At 44.5% G+C, this 19,382-nt stretch overlaps 1 long non-coding RNA gene across 4 annotated transcripts in view; it reads right to left on the reverse strand.

Moving 5' to 3' along the window:
* Positions 1-637: 637 nt before the first annotated feature.
* LOC128797247 (uncharacterized) overlaps positions 638-19,382 on the reverse strand; it is a 29,860-nt gene continuing 11,115 nt past the window's right edge. For all 4 annotated transcript variants that reach the window (XR_008434069.1, XR_008434067.1, XR_008434070.1 and 1 more), the window contains exon 3: positions 638-1,130. This is a non-coding gene — a long non-coding RNA (uncharacterized LOC128797247). The remainder of the gene's footprint in view (positions 1,131-19,382) is intronic.

The following is a 19,382-nucleotide window of genomic DNA, read 5'->3' on the forward strand; positions in this document are numbered from 1 at the left end:
TTCATACTGTGCTTCTTTTGATAAGTCCATTCCTTTACTTACAGCCTCATACAGATTTCTTTTCTTCTGACTGTAACATCCAACGTTTTGCATAAATATAAATTTTTGTTGTACTAAAGTGCTGCCATAACACTTTTTCTTTTGCAGGACAGCAAGAACAACAACCCATTTCAGTGGCCTCATGCCAAGTGCCACTTTCCAGTCAGCTGTAGCTGAGTGCCTGCTCTCGTGGCCTAAGAGAGACAGGGACAGGGAAAGGGCAGAAGTGGCTGCACAATTCCTGTGCTTGCTGTGGGCTACAGAAGCTGAGGTGACAACGTGACAAGTCCCAGGGCTGCACCCCAGGCTCAGGGAACCTGTGCTGAGATGTTTTCTGTGCCTGAATGATTCTGTTCACCTGCCAGGAGCACAGACAGGTAACAACAGTTGTTCCTTTCTAACCACTGTGACCACCCACTCAGAAATCTCAGGCTCCCCAGGGACGTCTCCTCTGAATCCTCTCACTAATAACCAGCCCTGTGGAGACCTAATGTGCTGGAAAGGCTGGGAAAAGCAATCCCACAAACTAATACTAGGGGAAAAGGTCTAGAGGTGTGTCTAAATCATTATGAATCCAGGTTTTGTTCTCAGATACACATTGGGTAACTCTTACTATCTTTATTCACGTAAGAATTCCGAGAAATTCAGAAACTGAGCAAAATTCAGCTATATCCCAGCAGCTTCATCCAGAAGACAAGTGACACTGGCTTTTCTGCATACTCTCCCAGGATTTACAGAGTAGTGCTTCCTGCTCTGCTCACTGAACATTACCAGGAGTGTCTTTAGGTGGGTACCACAGGCAGTCTGCAGGGAAGCTGTGGGGCACACACTGCAGCTGAGGATACTCCCACCATGCACAGCATAACCTGGGCCATTGGAGACTGAAGGATGCACTGATTAACTCAAACTGATGAAGCAATACCCAGTTATTGTCAGATGCCAAGAAAACCCAGTGTGTAACAACATCTCCTGTGTTTCACCTCTTATCCCCATGTACAGCAGGGCACAATGTCAGAGTCCCAGATGGCAGCAGGTCCAGAAGGATGAGCCTCAGTTAAACTTGCCTTGGCTGGAGAAGGTTTTGCATTTGGCTGCAGAACAAACAAACAAATCTAGTTCAGTGCACAAAAGGAAACTTTGAAGAAACTTTCTTATGCAGTCTGAGGTACAATGTGCTGAAGGTGCAGATGAAGAATTGCAGGAGTCCGTACCTGAGGGGGAAAAGAGGGAGCATAAATTGGAGCAGGGAATTCACACAGTACACTTCCCTTCAAAGCATCGTGTACATTTGCAAGCCTTGCAGCTGTAATTTGCATTTTTGTCATAAACATTTTGGTAACAGAGTGGAAAAACCCCAGAGTATCCAGCGTGCACCCCAGCCACCACGGCTTTGCTGCACTGTGTCTGTCATAGGGCTGGAGCCTGGTACCCTCCACAAAGTCTGGAGGAGTTTGGAGAATATCCTTACTAACTCACCCCACAGTTACCACCACTCTGTGGGACTTTCAGCCTCTGTAACAATTTTTTCCAGAATCAGAAGAATTTCCTTAGAATTTCCCTAAGATTTCCTGGCCCTATCTACACTTTGCCCCTCTGGAAGTGTGCAACCAAGCAAATGCTGATAAAAATTACAAATTTATCAAATGAACAACATAGATAGGAGGAAGAACTCTTTCCATCTCCAGAAGTTCAGTCACCCAACCAACATCCTTTATGCTGCTGCACTCCCACAGAGTAACAACAGAACTATAAGAAAACCCTAAAGCAAACCCCTATCCTGTCTTTTCCCAGCAGAGTTTTGACCCTTCCAAAGGAGACATTCCTGAGATTTTATGAAGTCCAGCAGGAACCTGGTTTTCTTATTGATCTTATGTGGAAGTTGCACAAATGCTACCAGCCAAGGGTGATGGTTTGAAAAAGCTGTGAGAGAAATGCCATTACATGCACACACATGACCTGTAATGATAGGGAAGGAATAAATATAGAGCTGCTGCCACCTCCTCTGCCCTCCTCAACCCAAACCACCTGCAGACGTGGCTGCTTTCTTAAGCTCCTGCTGCTCTCACTGTGTCTTTGCCCACCTTCTCCAATCCTTTTATCCAATTGCCTTTTCCTCGGCACTAAAATCAAATACTTGTTCAAGGCTCTGTGTAGGTGAGGGCAAAATTCCATCTCTTACTTCATGTTTTCTGTGCTTCTCCAGTCTCTCTCCTGAAGGCTCCCTTAATCTCAGCTCAGGCTCCATGCCTTCTCTCCTGCTAAGTTCTCACACTGACAGTAAGGTCAGAGTTTTGTCATGCCCTGTTCCTCTTTCCTGTACCAAACCAATCTGCAGACTTTGCAGTGCTCTCCTTATGCTGTTCCTGTAATTTTCCTTCCTTTTAACCACTGGCATAATTGTCATAATGTGTGTTTTAGTGCCACTAGCCTGTTTCAGCACCACCAACTGCACGGTTCTGCTTCCCCCTGTTCGGCCCAAACCCCACAAATTCAGTGCCATTGGTGTGTGACATCTGTGTGACAGTGGGGCACAGCTGATGGCTGAGGAGGAAATTATCCCATGTGGACCCAAAATAGATCATACAAATCCTAAAGGGAAAGGGGGAAAATAGGAAAATGGCAGTGGGAAAAGGTGAGAAATAGTAAATAGGAGAAATTTTTTGTGGAGGTTCTGACCATGAGCAGATCCTACATCCATTACCTACTCCTAAAAGAGCTGACCCTGACACTGAAAATCTTTACATTTTGAAATATAAAGTGATGGAAAGTGGACAAGATAGGATAACTCTTTCAGGAAAGCAGTTATGCCTACCTAACTGATTCTTTTGTCGTAATCCACAAACTAAGATTTGGCATTTAGATCCTTTCAAATAAAATATTAATGGCAGTGAAAGGTGTTGAGAACAGCTTCAGAAATTTGCCTTAAATCCTCTACCATAGTACAATGCATGTACATCTGTGCTGGCCTCAGCAGATGTTGAGAAGTTGGATTTTTTTTTTTTTTTTTAGCTGTGAAAGAGACAACCAGGCCTCTAACAGATCGTCTTTGATCTCACCTGGAAGGAAAGTTCTAATCTGGCCCTGAGAATCTCCTCAGTTTAGGCTTAGAAGACAAAAGAGAGGAGAATGTGAAAAGAACAGGAAGCAGCACATAAAGCAAATGGGCTTAGAAACGCAGCCTGGTTCCCGGGAATGGCACCGAGTGGAGTTATGTCCTTGGAAGGTTGTTTTTGGAAAAAAAAAAAAACCTGTCTCAGAGATGTGCCAAACGCCCTGCTTTTGATTTGGGTGGCAGCAAATGGGACACGACAAGTAGAGCAGAGCAGAGCTGTTGCACTGCCCACAGCAGAGGAAGTCCCACTTAGGGGAGAGCAGGAAAAGGAGAGGTGATAACCCCCGAAATTGCCCACCCACAACACAGGGTTTACAGGAAACAAAGCCTGGGAAGCTGCATCCTAGAGCACTTTAAGAACATTTATCCAAACATACACACACACAATATAAAGAAAATCAGTGTCTCTCTGAGTCTGTATTTTTGTTTTTCTGCACACACAACAGAATTTTTTACATATTTGTTTGTTTGTAGTTCTTAAATCACTGTCAAAAGAAAATGTAAGAAGTTAAGAGGTACTGAAAATCTGTAACAGAAAATAACAGTAGCTGCTCTGCATTGGAATCTGTCCATTAATTGGATTGTTCTGTATAGAATGTTTTCAACAGAACTTGTGCTTGATGAATGAAATATGGGGTGACAGGGACTGGTTTTGGTGGGGTATTTGCCCTTAGCAATGGATTCACTCAGATACCAGAAGTTTCCATATTTACTTTCCGGTTTTCCCAAGTTCCTTTCAATCTGCCCTTGTCCTCGGCAGGCTGAGGACGTGGCACATACGCAGAGCCCCAGAGGCCCCTGCTGAAGAGCACGCAGGAGCTCTCCACGCAGGGCTGGCTCCTCGCAGGGAGCCTGTCCTGCTGTGCTCTGTGCCAGCGTGGTCAGGAAAGGACGGTGGCACTGACGCGAGCCTGTGCCCTGTGCACGGGCACAGCCACAAGCAACGCTTTGTGTGCATGGTCCGAGGCAAACATTGCCAGCCCTGCAGCCTGCAGCCTTCCCTGGGGCCGTGGTGCTGCTGGAACTCGGGTACTGCCCCAGCACAGGCTGCACACAGCCCTAAGGCATTGCTCCTCCTCACTTCGGGGATCAGGCAAGGAACTCCACCAAGTTATCTTTTCTGAAGCTTTTTAGTCCTTTCTTCCAGTTTTATTAACGAGCTGGTGGCCAGGGTACAGCAGTAGATCTCTCCACCTTTCAAAAGTAGGTTAGCAGCCGGGCTAGCAGTGATTCCTCTCCAGCAATCCTACCTCCTCCCCAGCACACACCCTTTTTAATTGCACATTTTCTAAAATAGTCTGAGATCAAGATCAACAAATGGTCTTTTTGGTGCCAGCACAGAAACAGGAATATGTCAAAATGCCCTGCACAAACTCGCATATCTGCGTGCATCACAGACGGGATGTTTATGCGCCTGCTTTTAAACGAGCGTGCTTCCAAGAACATTTTCACAGCACAACAAGCTGCTGAAGTTTTTACCACACAATATTTTTTCTTTCTTTACTTTTTTTTTTTTTTTTTTGGGTGGGGTGTTTCTGGAGTTTCTGGTTTTTTTTTTTTGTGTGTGTGTGTGTGTGCTTTTGCTTTTGAATTGAAGTTGCTTGGGGTTTTTTTCACTCCTTATTAACAAAGCAAGTCCTGTTTTACTTGTTTACCCTCAAGTAATTCTTCTCTTACAGTGATTTTAATAATTTTAATTGTAGTGCAAATGTATGAAAAATGTCTTTCTAAAATACGAGCTGTCTTAGAATAGCACAGTGGTCCATGTTTGCGACCTGTTGTATTATTACTTGTAGAGTACTTGGATTACTCCACTGCCAGAACATACAGTAAGTTTCACTTCAGAGGAGTCTGCCAGATAAATAAAATGTTAAAAAATCAAAATTAAAAAATGTTGTCAGTGTTCTGAGTGGTTCTGATGCTCCAGGCACTGGGAATGTCCTCCCAGCAGCTCGGTGCTGGGGTTCCACCCTTCTGCACACTGGACAATGGGGCTGCTGGTGGAGAGATGAAGGCAGAGGATGAACGGCATGGGAAGGTACAGAGAAAAGGTTCAACAGTTTGCCAGGCTTTCCACAGCTTGCTTGTGGAAATTTTCAACACTTTTTCAGATCACAATAGAGATACTTAATCTTATTTTAAGAATTAAATATATATATAACATATCAGTCTTACATTTTTGCTTCTGGCTACACTGAAAATTTAAGTTATGGAGTCATTAACTAAAGAAAGGCATATCAGCTACATCAACATACATTGTGTTTTTCTCACTAGGGGGAAAAGCTTTGTCATAAAAATATAAATCTTGCAGTTTCACATGTGAAACAGAAGGCAAATTAAACTAACAATACACAGAAGCTCTGCTATATGTATGAAATGAGAGGCATTAAATAAACAGTCTCTTGTTAGCCAAAATACTGTTTCAGTTAGTCAGATGTCAACACAAACCTTTGTACTACCTCTAAACTGACCCCCTGTAGACAGGAAGAGAAATCAAATTTGCATCAGGATAGTAAACATTAAAATAATCTTGATTTCCAGAGATCAAATTTATATTTTTATTTTGATTTACTGGATATCAAGTGTCAGTGTAAAGTGAATGTCAAAGAACATTAGTTTTCAAACTCCTGAAAAGATGAAGAAAGCCCCTAGAGCAGTGAGCTGAAGAGATCATGTTTCCTGTTCCAAGAGATTCTCGTTATAGAACTTTGATGGTAAAATAAAACTCTTTAATCTGGGGCATAATCCTGAAGATAGCATGCTAAAACTTGAAGGACACCAGCATGCAGATGTTCTGATGTTTTTAACCCTGGGCTACCTTGCTTGCCAAGAAAATTTAATCTCCTGACATGTACCTTCATGAAGAGTCTGCTGCTAGAGGTGTCTGGGGGACAGCAAGGCTTCCTGCTGGCAGTCTGATCCCAGAGCTGCTGCAGCTGCTGCTGGGGATGGTGGAGAACAGAGCACTGGGAATTTCACAGGGCTTCTGCAAAGATGGGAACCTGGCCTGCGGAAGTTTTCTGAAAAACCTTTCTTGAGAAACCTCCAGTCTCTCGTGTATTGAATAAACAAGTTAAGGAAATGTTTTAGATTTGTGCACCTGACATGCAGTGAGCAGCTCTGGTGGGGGTAATCACCCTGAAACCAGAGATGCCACTTGCCAGTTAAATGAAGCACACACAGAAAGCTTTACAGAGCTGAAGGCTGTTAATAAAAACCTCACTTTTACAAAAACCTCCTGGGCTGTATACAATCCTTCCTTTAAAACAAGTAAAAAGGTGAAAATTGGCTGTTAAGCAAAAAACAAGTTATGATTGAATTAAGCAAGAATGCTTTTTAGAGTGATCATAGCAAACATTTTTGTGTGTATCCTGTTAAACTAGGACAGCAGTGCAGAGTGAAACCCCACACGAGGAGTGAACTGGGGAGGATTTGTGCTGGCCACTGTGCTGAAGTTAGAAATAACCTGTCTGTGGTTTAAACTGCTAAGAACCACTGAGCCCAGCTTTTAGTAAACTTCACTGGATCCTGCCCTGGTGGGAAGGCCGGGCAGTCACAGGCACCCAGCTCCAGTCTGTTCCCTGTGCAGATCTCCAGAGCCAGCTCTGAATGAAGAGATGTGTGCAGGGCTGACTTCAGTGGGTGTGAGAGCTGATGGAATTCTCCACGCAGCTCATTCCACAAGAACACCAAGAAGATGGAGAACCCAAGGAAAGTGAAGGCAGCAATCCTATCAACTGCACTTGTAAGCACCTCATTTAATTAAGATCTCAATTAAGCAAATGCAATTTCCAACATTTTCCGTAAATCCATCCATGGAGTTTTCAAAAACCCAGCCTATCTAAGAGAATGGAACCAAAGCCACTAAAAGACTCATTCCATGCTAAAACGCTGGAAGGTGGCCATGGGACTCAGTTTGGATCCACCCATTAGATGTGTACAGCAGGTCAGACACACCAAAGTATTTCATGTAAAGCCCAGCTTTCAGGATTTCACCATTTTCTGGTGGGGAGGTTTCCACTGTTGGTAATTTCTTTTAAAAGGCCATATTTCAGGTTATTGCATACAGAGTGAGAAAGAGATGGACTTCATGGATTTTGGGAGGTAAATCTTACAACGATTACAGAGCACAGCTACAACAATGAAATCGGTCAGAAAGCCGGCTGCCGGAGATGCTCGAATTCCTCTGTAATTAGCACATCGGTAACATCCAAATGCCAAACCCTAGCAACCTCGAGGAGCGTGCAAAGAAGCTGAGGAACAGAGCAAAGATGTGACATCAACGTGACCCTGGCTTTTTACACAACATCGGGCAGCTGGAAGACTGGTGCTCCTGGAGGAGGAGGAATGGGGGAAAGGGAGCAAGAATAGCTCAAGTTATTGCTTGGAAATTTTAGTATTGTTACAACTGGGACTTTCTCAGAGTATTCTCACTTTTCATTTATTCTACACTCCAACAAAAAGTGGGCTTAAAATGCAGCCCATCAAGAAATATTACTCTCTTAGCTGATTTTTTGCTTCTGTGTTGTTCTAGAAAACTTAAAAGCAAGTACTACGTACACTGCATGGATCCTTGTGAATGCCAAATTAGAGAGGATAAGGAATACAAGACGGATGCTGTACTTAAAGAAAAGTGGAAAATCAAGAAAGCAGTAAAGCTGGGGTCAGAAATTCAGTTGGCCCGATTTTCTTCACAGGTATTTTTGTGTGTGTGTGTCTCCTGCCCTTCCACAATGGAGCTGTAATAATTTAGCCCTTTATTTGTCTCTGCAGAGCACCGAGGGATGCTCAGTAAATCAAACAGGTGTGAAGTGGGTGCAATCAGCCTAACCCTTGCTTTCCACATACAGAGGTTTTGTACAAAGAAACTGTGGCTGAAATGTAGGTTTAAAATTAGATTTATTTTAGAGACTGAAGGTAAAAAACCCTCAAAGGATGTGAAGTGTTTTCTACTAAGTCTAGATGTCACTGTCACATTTCTCTGAATTAGAGGATTTCTTGGGGAATGTAGATACTGCTGTAAGGGTGCAGAAAAGCCAAACATGTATCTGCACCATTCACAAGGCAGCTTCTGATTCCAATCAAAGCAAGCCAGGACTAACAAAAATGGATGATATATAACAAATGGAGAAATCAAAAGGTGGCAAAGCTTCTTGCTCCTTTCCCTGGCTCTGTGCAGCTAGCCACAGGCATTGTGACACCTTAATGCCATTCAGCAGCTAGAGGTAAGTGATCTTCCTTTCCTGCAGGCTTGCTGTGCACTGTGGTTCTGTAGTTTCTCCTCCATCTTTCACATTATTGCAGTATGGGGTTATTTTCAAAAAAGGCATTTGATTTCTCTTTTGGTTGATCTTGTCTCAAATTAGATTCTGAAACTGTACTTTAGCAAACCATCTGTTCCAAGGTGTCTGATCAGCGCTGTGTCCTGGTCCCCAGCGAGGAGCTGCTGATATGAATATCAACAGTGCCCATTGGCAGTAATCACTGAGCCTGTGCCAGGGAGGCTGCATTAATCCAGGACCATTTCTGAACCACAGTCTTATCATGCTGACTAGACACAGCTCAGTGACTTCAATTCAGTTTTGCAAATCAGAACCATAAAGCAGGTTCTGATTCATTGTACGCCTAAGTCTGGAATGATTTCCTGGTTTCAGTTGTTCCTAGGTTTCTAAAAGATTTATAATTTAAATGGGAAATGTTCTTACTACAGATAAGCGGGGTGATCGTTCCCTGTTTGTTATAATAGGATATAAGTCCTAAATACAGGGAAGATGGAGCTCGTGTTTTATAAGGAGAGAACACTTGTTTGCGCTTGGCTGAAACTGTTATTACACATCATTAGGACTTAGTGAGGCACAGATGCTGAATGGATGTGGGAGGATACTCTTATTAAAACGGTTTCACATGCCCCAAGCACAGCAGCTGCAGCTCTGAGTTGCTGGCCCTTCTTCCTGTGGCAGCAGCAGCCCAGGATCCATTCCCCTGCCGGGTGAGGGGCAGTGTCGCTCTGGCTGCTCCCAGACCGTGGCTCACCTGCAGCAAAGGTTTGTGCTTGACAGGCAGGACAAACCAGTGAGCTGGTGAGCTTGTTTATAATATTGGCGTATAAACAAACATTAAAACATGCAATAGAAAAAAGAGATAACACAAATGGATACTTCTAAACAGGCAGTCGTGTATCACTGCTTTCTCACAGGCAAGTTCTTGCTGACTTGTTCCCAATTCTGCCCGGGCTGTAATCCCCAGGAGCCAGCACTGAACACAGGCTTTGCAGGGAGCAGTATCTGTGATTGGATCTGCTGACTAGAAAATATGTAAGGGCCGTGGTCCTTTCATCAGTTCTGACAACAAAGCTGCTAAAACAGGTTTAACCTAATTATGATATCAACCAGACAATTTAAAAGAAAAAAAGTAAGTCAGTGTGGAACAGCATAAATGCCAGCAAAGAAAGAGGTGAAATTCCTGAAAGAAACTTTAAAAAAATCTGTCTAAAAAAATCAAACCCTACCAAGTTTCTGGGCTCTTAAAAATGCCTGCCAACATTTCGACTAATTAATTAATTTTGCCATACCACATCTTCATTAAAGAATGAAAAAAACAACTTCAACTAAAAACCACCAATAAACCTCTCTTTTCTATTTGTCTCTCTGCCTTTGTCTTTAGAGTCATTGATAAGGGCAGCTGAAGAAAAATAAAGTTCTATGATTTGTGGAACCCCCTCTTCCTGCTGCTTTGCAGCCACTTTTGTGGTGGAACCAACAAAAAAATTACTCCCCTACGATGTCTTTTTAACAAGGCCAATGGAAAATAACCTCTGATCTTAAATAATCACTGGAGGAACACTTGGCATATAGTCTGTATGACAACAAAATGAGCTCCATCAAAGGAAGGACAGCAGGAAAAGGAACGTGGGAGAAGGGCAGGGAGCATTGTTATAAATACAATGACATTAAACTCCACAGTTTGGGGCAGAAGGGCTGATACAGCCATGAGAGAAACAGCTGAACATGATAAAAACTTCCCTTTTTAAAAGGATCGTGCTATTAGTTTCTAAAAAAATAATCTGTGAACTGGCCTATCAACACAAAATATGGATTAAGGGCAGGTTTGGCTGGATTATTAAATATCTAATTTACATCAGCTTTATCTGAAATCGTGTCCCTGACACCCCACAGGAGAGAATTTGCGAAACAGGAGATGGAGCTTTCACTTTTTAATTTACGCTGCACAAGTTCACTTCCCGGGGTCAGCCTGGCATTCCTACCCCTAAGTGCAGTGGCCTCGGAGTGCTCGAGTGCTCTCAGATGGAATTCTCCAAGGTGTGTTTAGCTCCTGTAGATAGTGAGAAACGTGAGGGAAGGAACAATTCTATATACATCTTTTTATAGTTGTTTTTAAATCAACCTTGCAAAAAGCACCCGTGTGCCAGGATCCAGCACAGGATCCAGGGAGAAGTGGTGCAGCGTTAGGGAATGTCGGGATGCTCACACCGCCCCTCTGAGGCCACGCTGCAGCACGAGAAAGAGATGGTTTAAACAGCCCCGGCTTCCTTCATTCCGTGCGAGGTAACAGCGAGGGAAAACTCATCTCAGGTGCTTTACGCTGATCACGGGGAGCTGAAAGTAGTGTGAACACTTCTTAAATACAGTCCTGTGTCTTTTCGAAAACATCTTAGGCCTTATTAGAAATCCTACTTCTCTGTTGAACACTGAATAGACCAAGGAAATGCAGTCTCCATACAAATTTCTGAAAGTAAATCCTGACTTTTGTACCTTTCATATGTACAGGCAGTTGGAAGAGTGGAAATATAGAGAAAATTAAGGTAGAACTCCTGCGTGCAAAGATGAAGAACATTCGGGTACCTGTGTTCACTCACATCAATCCCATCACTTTTGCAGATAAACTGCAAGTTTGCTGATAATTCAGTATTTTTACAGGCAATGTATAAGCTTGTCAAACATCTCAAATTCAGAAATGGCCACTGGAACGAGCAGAGAAATATCTGTGTGCTGCAGAATTGACCTGCAAATGTGCAGCAAGTTTGAGAATATGGGGACTGTTTAAAGACCTGGAAAGAAAATACACATTTTCCAGAGGGTCTTCTGCTACAAGAATCCAAAGGGGGTTTTGGCAGTTTTGGAAATGCAAAGCTTTGAACGTGTAACCCCCTTTTCAGCTGACTGTGCAATTTGCAGAGTGATTTTATTTACTCCCATTTCCCCGGTCGTTTTGAGGATTAATGTTTTCCAGAGAAAGATAGCCACTAGCAGATAGAAGGCTTTATTCTTCCACAGAGTTCAGTGAGCTGGGCATTTAACTTGTCTCAAAATTTACCCTTAGTTGCAACTTCAAAAAAAATCTTAATCTGCAGAAGAGGAATAATGGAACTGTTCGACTTGAAAGAGGCACTGGGAAGATCTCTCCTCTGGGGACATGCTCGTGCTGCCTGACAAGACCAAAGGAATAGAAATGAACAGACCAAAGGAGTGGAAATCCCCAGTGTTTGTGACATCCCTGACACGAGGCAGGGCAGGAGCACATTTCCCATGGCACAGCGTGGCTCTGTTTATTAGGACAGGACACAAGATGGGGACACAAGCCGCGCTGGAGCTGATGGCAATTACGGTGTGGGCGAGGTCAAAGGCTGCCGCTCACGGGCAGAGCTGTTCCGGGGGAAAATGTTCCCTCTGCAGGGTAATGAAGCCAGGGCTAGCCGAAGCTGCAGCCATTTCAGCAGAGCAGCCTGCACCGAGGGGATGGAACAGCACAGACACGGTGTGAGCCGACACATGTATCTGAACTGCGTGGAACAAATGAACGGCACAATGGGCTTCATGTGCTTCGGCTCATTTCCATCTCAATGTCCCACAGACATCCCCTCTGCTGATTGTGCCCAAAGGATGTGCTTTCAACTTACTTACAATCTCCTCTATTCTGTTACAGATTCAATTTCTATTCGTTTTTATATCTGCAGACTCCTATGTAACTTTCAGAATCAGGGAGGATTACCACACTGCCGGGGGGTGCTCAGCTGAAATGGAGCATATGGCTATTAATATAATTATAAATCTTTTGCTTTAGGCTACATTAGATTGCCTTTGGGGTTCTGATTCTTAAGAAGAAAGGATTGAACTATAGTCACCCTCCTTTGGTGCAGAAGATGTGGAATAAATAATCACTTTAAAACTTTTTTTTTTTTAATTATTATTTACATGCTTCATTGAGGTAACCTTCAACATAGCAAAAATTTAGACAGGGTCCTGACTCATCACATTATCTGTGGCACATTTAGCTTTAAGCATCTGTTTTTGTTTGCCTTCCTTAGAAAAAAGTTCATAGTACCTTTCTAAGGCTTTGCAATTTTAATTCATCGTAATAAAATTCATATTTGTCTTTACAATTGCCTGCTTTTCCTCAGTTCAGTGTGTGGATGCATTAATACCCTTTTGTCGCCTGTTACAGCAAAGGTGAGTTACTTTCTTGAAATAACGTATTTCAAAGTATTGTATCTTGGGTAAGAATAAACCGAAAAGCATTGGTCTGCAAAGAGAAGCTAAATTAACATTTTATAAGCTGGGTAACTTGAATTGCTGAGAGCCAATTACATCAAGCATCAGTTGAAATCAAAGCTTCAACTTCTCTCTCCAACACACTAACTAGCTTGAATTTAAAGCATCAGATAAACGGGGCTGGAGATTTGCATGTGTGAATGAGAGCTGAGTTAGAAACAAATCTGAAGGGTTCCAGTGTACTGAAGATAAGCCCCAGATTTTCACCTGACACCTCCATCGAGCTGGGGAACAGGACACAGAGTAACCAAATTGTGTCAGGGGTCTGGAAAGTGTCACAGGGTTTTAGGGCAAATGGAAAAGTGGTATTTGGAGGGATAGATTTACACGGAATTACAGAACTGGGTTTTCTAACTTTTGTCTCCACTGACAATCCCCCTTTCTCTTCTCAGTAAAATGAGAATAAAGGAATTTTCAGGGAAAGGGAGAGAACTGAGATTGCTTAGTACTTTAAGTCCCACAGCATGAAAAAACAAACCCTCCTTTACAAGTAAGAAAAAAGAGTATGAATGAAAAGATAGATTTACTAGAATCAGAGAATGTAAGCAGATACTGAAGTTCTGGAGTGGCTCTGATTTACAAGGAATTAAAAAGATCCAAAAAGAAGATGCTGTGGAGCCATTTTTTATTTAAGGCTTCACATTATGATGATTACTCGATATCTTTCCTCAAACAAGAATAACAACCTAATGTGCCTGAGCTTAACTGAGAGCCAGGAAGGGAAGGTGAGTGATGGAGTTGGAGTACGTAGTCACCTGAAAATGAACTGTCAGCAGATCCAGATGACAAGAGAGAGATTAAAATCAAGCCTTATCTCGTACCTGGCCCTGTCCTCAGGGAACTGAGCTCCCGAATGTGAGGTTGATCTTGTTTTACAGTTTGGCGTGGACTGAAACCACTGTGATATTATATAAACAACCCATTGAGCTCACACAGGGCTGGACATCCCAGGCAATAATACCCACTGAAAATACAGAAATCATCAGCTAATTGCAAACTGCAGAGCTGCGTGTCTGAGCAGGCCCTGGAGAGTGCTAGTATTAATCTGCAAGTGCAGGAAATAATTCTACACAATGAACTCTGCTGTCTCCCAAGGCAAGCTGTACATTTTGCAGGTACCAGTTTGCAAACTGAGAATCCAGGCACTCCTATTTATAAATATCTCAGGTGTAACCTCATTGCAAGAGACCTGCAGAGCACCTTCAGTAAGTAGTTTATGGCACATCTTGCACAATATTTCACAAAGCTCACTCACATTTCTAAGGTCTCCTTCAAACTGCCACAGCCTGAGCACCCTGCCCCACATACAGCAGATTTCCAAAGAAACGTTGATTCAAACCCATGATTTCTCCTTCCTCTCCCTCCCGAAACCAGAGGCACATTTTCCCTGGAAGCGACACTTTCTCATAAGATTTTATTTTGATATGTCCTTTCGTCCTGCAATGTTTCACCACCCAGCAGCACTCTGCTCATCTGCACTTCAATGGCAGAATTCACCAGAGGTACAGGTTTAAATAGCACATCTTGAGATGGGAACAATGAGGGAGGGGGGGAATGGCTCTGCAATAAAGAAAGAAATAAATAAACAAATAAAGTCCTATCACACACTTAAAGCCAAATGCCTGCTGGGACTTAGGTTCAAAAGCGCATTTGGAAACTGATCCCTTGAGAAGATATGTTTGTTAGGGTGTTTGGCCGCAGGATTTAAAAGGATTTGCTTTTAAGCTGTTACTTTACTGCAAGTATGTGACTGGAGGCCTCAGGTGTGAAAGTCCTTTGATAAAAGGGACCCGTGTGTGCCAGATAGAGCGAGTGAAAAGCATTAACACTCACAGGAGCGGGAAGGGGAAAGCAGGGGAAAGATGGGACAAAGTACATCAAGTTTAAGGCAAGCAAATGCTTGGAATGCAAGAGGGATGAGAAACCACAAAAGCCCTTGAACTCCTTGCTTTGCATATGAAAGTGATTATGGAACAAACTCTCAGGGAACTGAACACCAAAGTTACAAAAAGGGTCATTTCCAGTTAATCAGGTGAAGCCCATCTGGAACCTGAGCACAAAGCCCTCCATAAAATATTATGGCTGGAAGGAACGCCAGGGGTCATCCAGGCCCTTTGCTCCAGTGCAAGATCAGCTCTGCGTAGGTCACTCCAGGCAGACAAATGTTTATCTACCTGCACTTAAAGACCTTCAACAGTGGAGACACTGCAGTTTCACCGCAGGAAATGTGTTCCAGCGCTTATTCTATTTCCATCAGAAAGTGTTTCTCAATGTCTGACTTGGATGCTTTGTGCTGCAACCCACGCCTGTTGCTGCTCATGCTGTCTGTAGGGGATAAAGAGAGGAGCCTAATCCCTTTCTCTTTGCCAATCTTTCAAGTATTTGATGATCCTTTGGTGTCTGAGCTGTGTCAGTCTCATCACGCTGCACTCCTCACACACTGCTCTGGTTCCACAGCAAAACTACATCTGCTCTCTTATCAGAGAATCTCTGCAGCATTTGCATTTTAGAAGTCAGGTGCACCATTTTTCCCTAACCTCAAGATAATTCTACATTGTTTCTTCAACCACTCCCATACAACAGAGAAACCTTTCTTGCATCCCAAAATCTGCTCTGATAAAAACTTCAGTAAGCACAGAAATATGCAAAACTCACACTTCCCCACAATTTGCTTGGCAGTGGAATTGAGCACTGTTTATTCAATGCATTTTTAGTGCTCTAAAATGGTTACAACTGCCAAACCTGTGGGCTGCACTTCCAGTCTGCCAGACACTGGACAGATTGAGGGTGATTCAGTATCAAAGGTTTATGCTATGTAGAATAGTAAATATATTTATTGGTTTGTTTCCACTTGAAAATCCTGAAGAACATCTGAAACTAGAAGTAGGTACATGAAGAAATAAAAAATGGCAGTCCATGTTGCATCTAAATTTGACCTAATCTGGAGTAACTACATGCAGTCCTAGAACAGAACCCTTCATTCCTCTAGTGAAATAGCAAGAAATAATAGCACTACAACTTCTGACCTACTTCAGGTCACTCAACCACATACTTTTTGTCAGGATCCATCAATTTCAGAGTAACAAAGAATTCTCAGTTATCACGACTACACTTATCTGTGGGTGCAACCACAAATAAGTTACAGGTGCACAGCTTGGATGAAAAATCAGGCTATTGACCTTCTGTGTGAGAATGTTCTCAGGGGCACTACTGTAAGAGGCTGTCAAACCGTGTAGATGTCTTGCTCTGGAATGCTACATATGCATTACACTGACGGCAGGAAAAAGAACAGTATATTTGTGTGACATTTCATATTCTCTAGCAACTAATTCAGAGCTGCCTTGCCAAATAAACACTGCCTATCCTGTTACACGCTGCCCTGCAATCAAGACCAAAGGCAGATTCTTTTTGGAAAGTGGAGGCCGGTTCAGCTTTGGTGAGCAGATGCTGCTCACGCGTGTCACTGTTTGAGGTCCGAGTGAAGATGGCATCTCCCTGCTAACGCGAGCACTGCCGTGGATGCCCGGCAGGAGCCGCTCCCGATGCCCTCCCAGGCTGTCAGTGTTTCAGGTTCCAGGTGAATTTGGCATCTCTCACTGCCGCCGGTGCCTGCTCGGAGCCCGAGTCCCGCATTGGTCCCAGGCTGTCCCAGGCTGTCACAGTCGCAGGTCCGGGATGAATTTGGGGTCTCTCGCGGCCGGTGCCGATGCTGTCCCAGGCTGTCAGAATTTGAGGTCCGGGATGAATTTGGGGTCTCTCGCGGCCGGTGCCGCTCCCGGTGCCGCTCCCGGTGCCGCTCCCGGTGCCGCTCCAGCCGTTCCAGCCCAGCTCCAACCGTTGTGTGCAGCGCCGCCCCGCGGCCGCGACCGCGCACTGCAGCGAGCTGGAAGGGCTGCTCCGGCCGCGGGGAGCAGAGAGCCGCGCTCAGCTCCCGGCTGCTCCAAAACACCGGCTGGCCTTGCAGCCCTTACCCATCCCAGCCCCCGGCTGCTCCAAAACACCGGCTGGCCTTGCAGCCCTCACCCATCCCAGCTCCCGGCTGCTCCAAAACACCGGCTGGCCTTGCAGCCCTCACCCATCCCAGCTCCCAACTGCTCCAAAACACCGGCTGGCCTTGCAGCCCTCACCCATCCCAGCTCCCAACTGCTCCAAAACACCGGCTGGCCTTGCAGCCCTTACCCATCCCAGCCCCCGGCTGCTCCAAAACACCGGCTGGCCTTGCAGCCCTCACCCATCCCAGCCCCCGGCTGCTCCAAAACACCGGCTGGCCTTGCAGCCCTCACCCATCCCAGCTCCCAGCCTCTCCAAAACACCGGCTGGCCTTGCAACCCTTACCCATCCCAGCTCCCGGCTGCTCCAAAACACCGGCTGGCCTTGCAGCCCTTACCCATCCCAGCTCCCAACTGCTCCAAAACACCGGCTGGCCTTGCAGCCCTTACCCATCCCAGCTCCCAACTGCTCCAAAACACCGGCTGGCCTTGCAGCCCTCACCTATCCCAGCTCCCGGCTGCTCCAAAAATAGCGGCTGGCTTTTTAGCCCTTACTCATCCCACTGCCTCATTTCACAGTCACTGCTGAACCCCAGTCTCTTATGTCAGCATCGAGTTATTCCATTTTTGACAGGCAATAGGAGCACATACGCATAATCTCACTGCTCAGACACTGTTTCCCTCTGTTGAGCAACAGAGAAGATAGAGCTCATTTAGAAAACTTTTATGTACGCTGAAAATCCTGAACCACAATTTTTTCAGACCATCCTATTCCAACAATATGTCACAGAGTATTTTGCACTTTCTAGACCTAGATTATTCACTATAACCAGTTTCAAATAAAAATGCAGTTCAGTTGCATTTGAGATCCAAGTTGGAAAAATGGAAGTGATCCATGTAATCATACCAACAGAAATAATGACTCATTTTGCTTGAAGACAACACAGCAAACACTGCTAAAAGCTGCCAAACACAGGACTGCTGTAAGATGATGTGTCCCTGCTCTGAAACAGGGCATAGCAGAGCGGATTAAATTCTTTAAACATCAAGGAATACAGGTGGCTGACATCCCTTCTGATACAGCAGCAACAGATCTAAAATCCTGGCAAAATTATATGACTAATAAAGAGAGGTAGAGGTGAGGTGCCTGATTTTTGGCACCTTTTGACCCTAAAACATTGCAGTATTTAATATTTTTTTTTCAGTTTTAGCTAGCTGAGATCCTGCACACAACAACATTAAATGCTAAAGGGGGCATCTCAACATTCTCTGTATTTCCTTTCCCCATTGATTTCTTTCCAAAGAAGGAAATTAAACAGACATAATACAAGCGATAGAATACAGATGAAGAAAATACTTAATCACATCAGACACAATTTTGAAATCAGCAGCCCATGCATGCCAGGAAATATGGATTTATGTGGCATTTCAAATGCAACACAATCTTTTGCCTTTCTCTATACTGGGACACTTTTTAGATTTTTATTCATTAGATAGAATTGCAAAGTACCTCTCTAAAATGTGATTCAAATCAAATCAGCTCACTAAAAGCAACAAAATGGGGAAAGATAGTTGTGATATTTAGTTAAGGGTGTTACAACAAAAAAGCCATAAAGCATGATTCCCCAAACCCTAGAGAGTGATTCCCTAGGTCACACCAAAGGTGCAGTAGCACTGCCTGCTCACAGCCCCAGCAAAAGCACGAGGACAAGGCACAGGGATAGTGATGCTCCTCAGTCATCACCAGCTCCCAGACATTTCGGACTCAGGATCTTTGAAACCAGTAAATGTGCTTGAATTCAACAGTTCTTGGCAGTTGTTTCCTGCATGGTTTTGTCCAGTCACTTTTTAAGTATTAGCACTATTGGCTGACAAAATACCAAATTCATATAGTGCCAGGATTGCTTTTGGAAAGACAATGGGCATTCTCAACATCCTATTCTGAAATGGATTTCAAGGTTTTGCCTCAGTACCTTGAAACACAATGATCCGACAATTGGTCAGGGCTGAAATCTTTGTATGTGGTCTCTATAGCACCATTCTGGTCCTGCATAAAACAATTTAATGACCATTTAAAGGCTGTTCTACTGCATTCCGTTTAGACAGACGCCACATTAACGCGCCGAACTGAGACAAAGGTAGAAGTATTTTCTTTGGCTGAGTGTTTAGACCACAGGCTGTTGAGGTGAGTTACAAAGAGAAATATGAGAATTATTGCACAGCCGGGCACTACAGAGCTGCTGCAAGTGAGGAGTGGGGACTGAAGGAGCTGCAGTTTTAAAAGCAAGGCTTATTCCGCAGCTGAGGCGCTGAAATCCTGGCTCTCCCCGGCCAGCACTGCTGGAGGAGAGCGCAGGTGCCCAGTGCCGGTAGGTGTCAGCAGCCGCCTCTCCCGGTACTTCCACTCCCCTTCCCGGCGCTCCATCCCCTCTCCCGGCACTCCATCCCCTCTCCTGGTACTTCCATCCCCTCTCCCGGTACTTCCATCCCCTCTCCCGGCTCTCCCATCCCCTCTCCTGGTACTTCCATCCCCTCTCCCGGTACTTCCATCCCCTCTCCCGGCTCTCCCATCCCCTCTCCCGTCACTCCATCCCCTCTCCCGGTACTTCCATCCCCTCTCCCCGCACTCCATCCCCTCTCCCGGCTCTCCCATCCCCTCTCCCGGCTCTCCCA

This window comes from Vidua chalybeata, chromosome 18 (genome assembly GCF_026979565.1).
Source record: "Vidua chalybeata isolate OUT-0048 chromosome 18, bVidCha1 merged haplotype, whole genome shotgun sequence".
NCBI classification, from domain to species: Eukaryota; Metazoa; Chordata; class Aves; order Passeriformes; family Viduidae; genus Vidua; species Vidua chalybeata.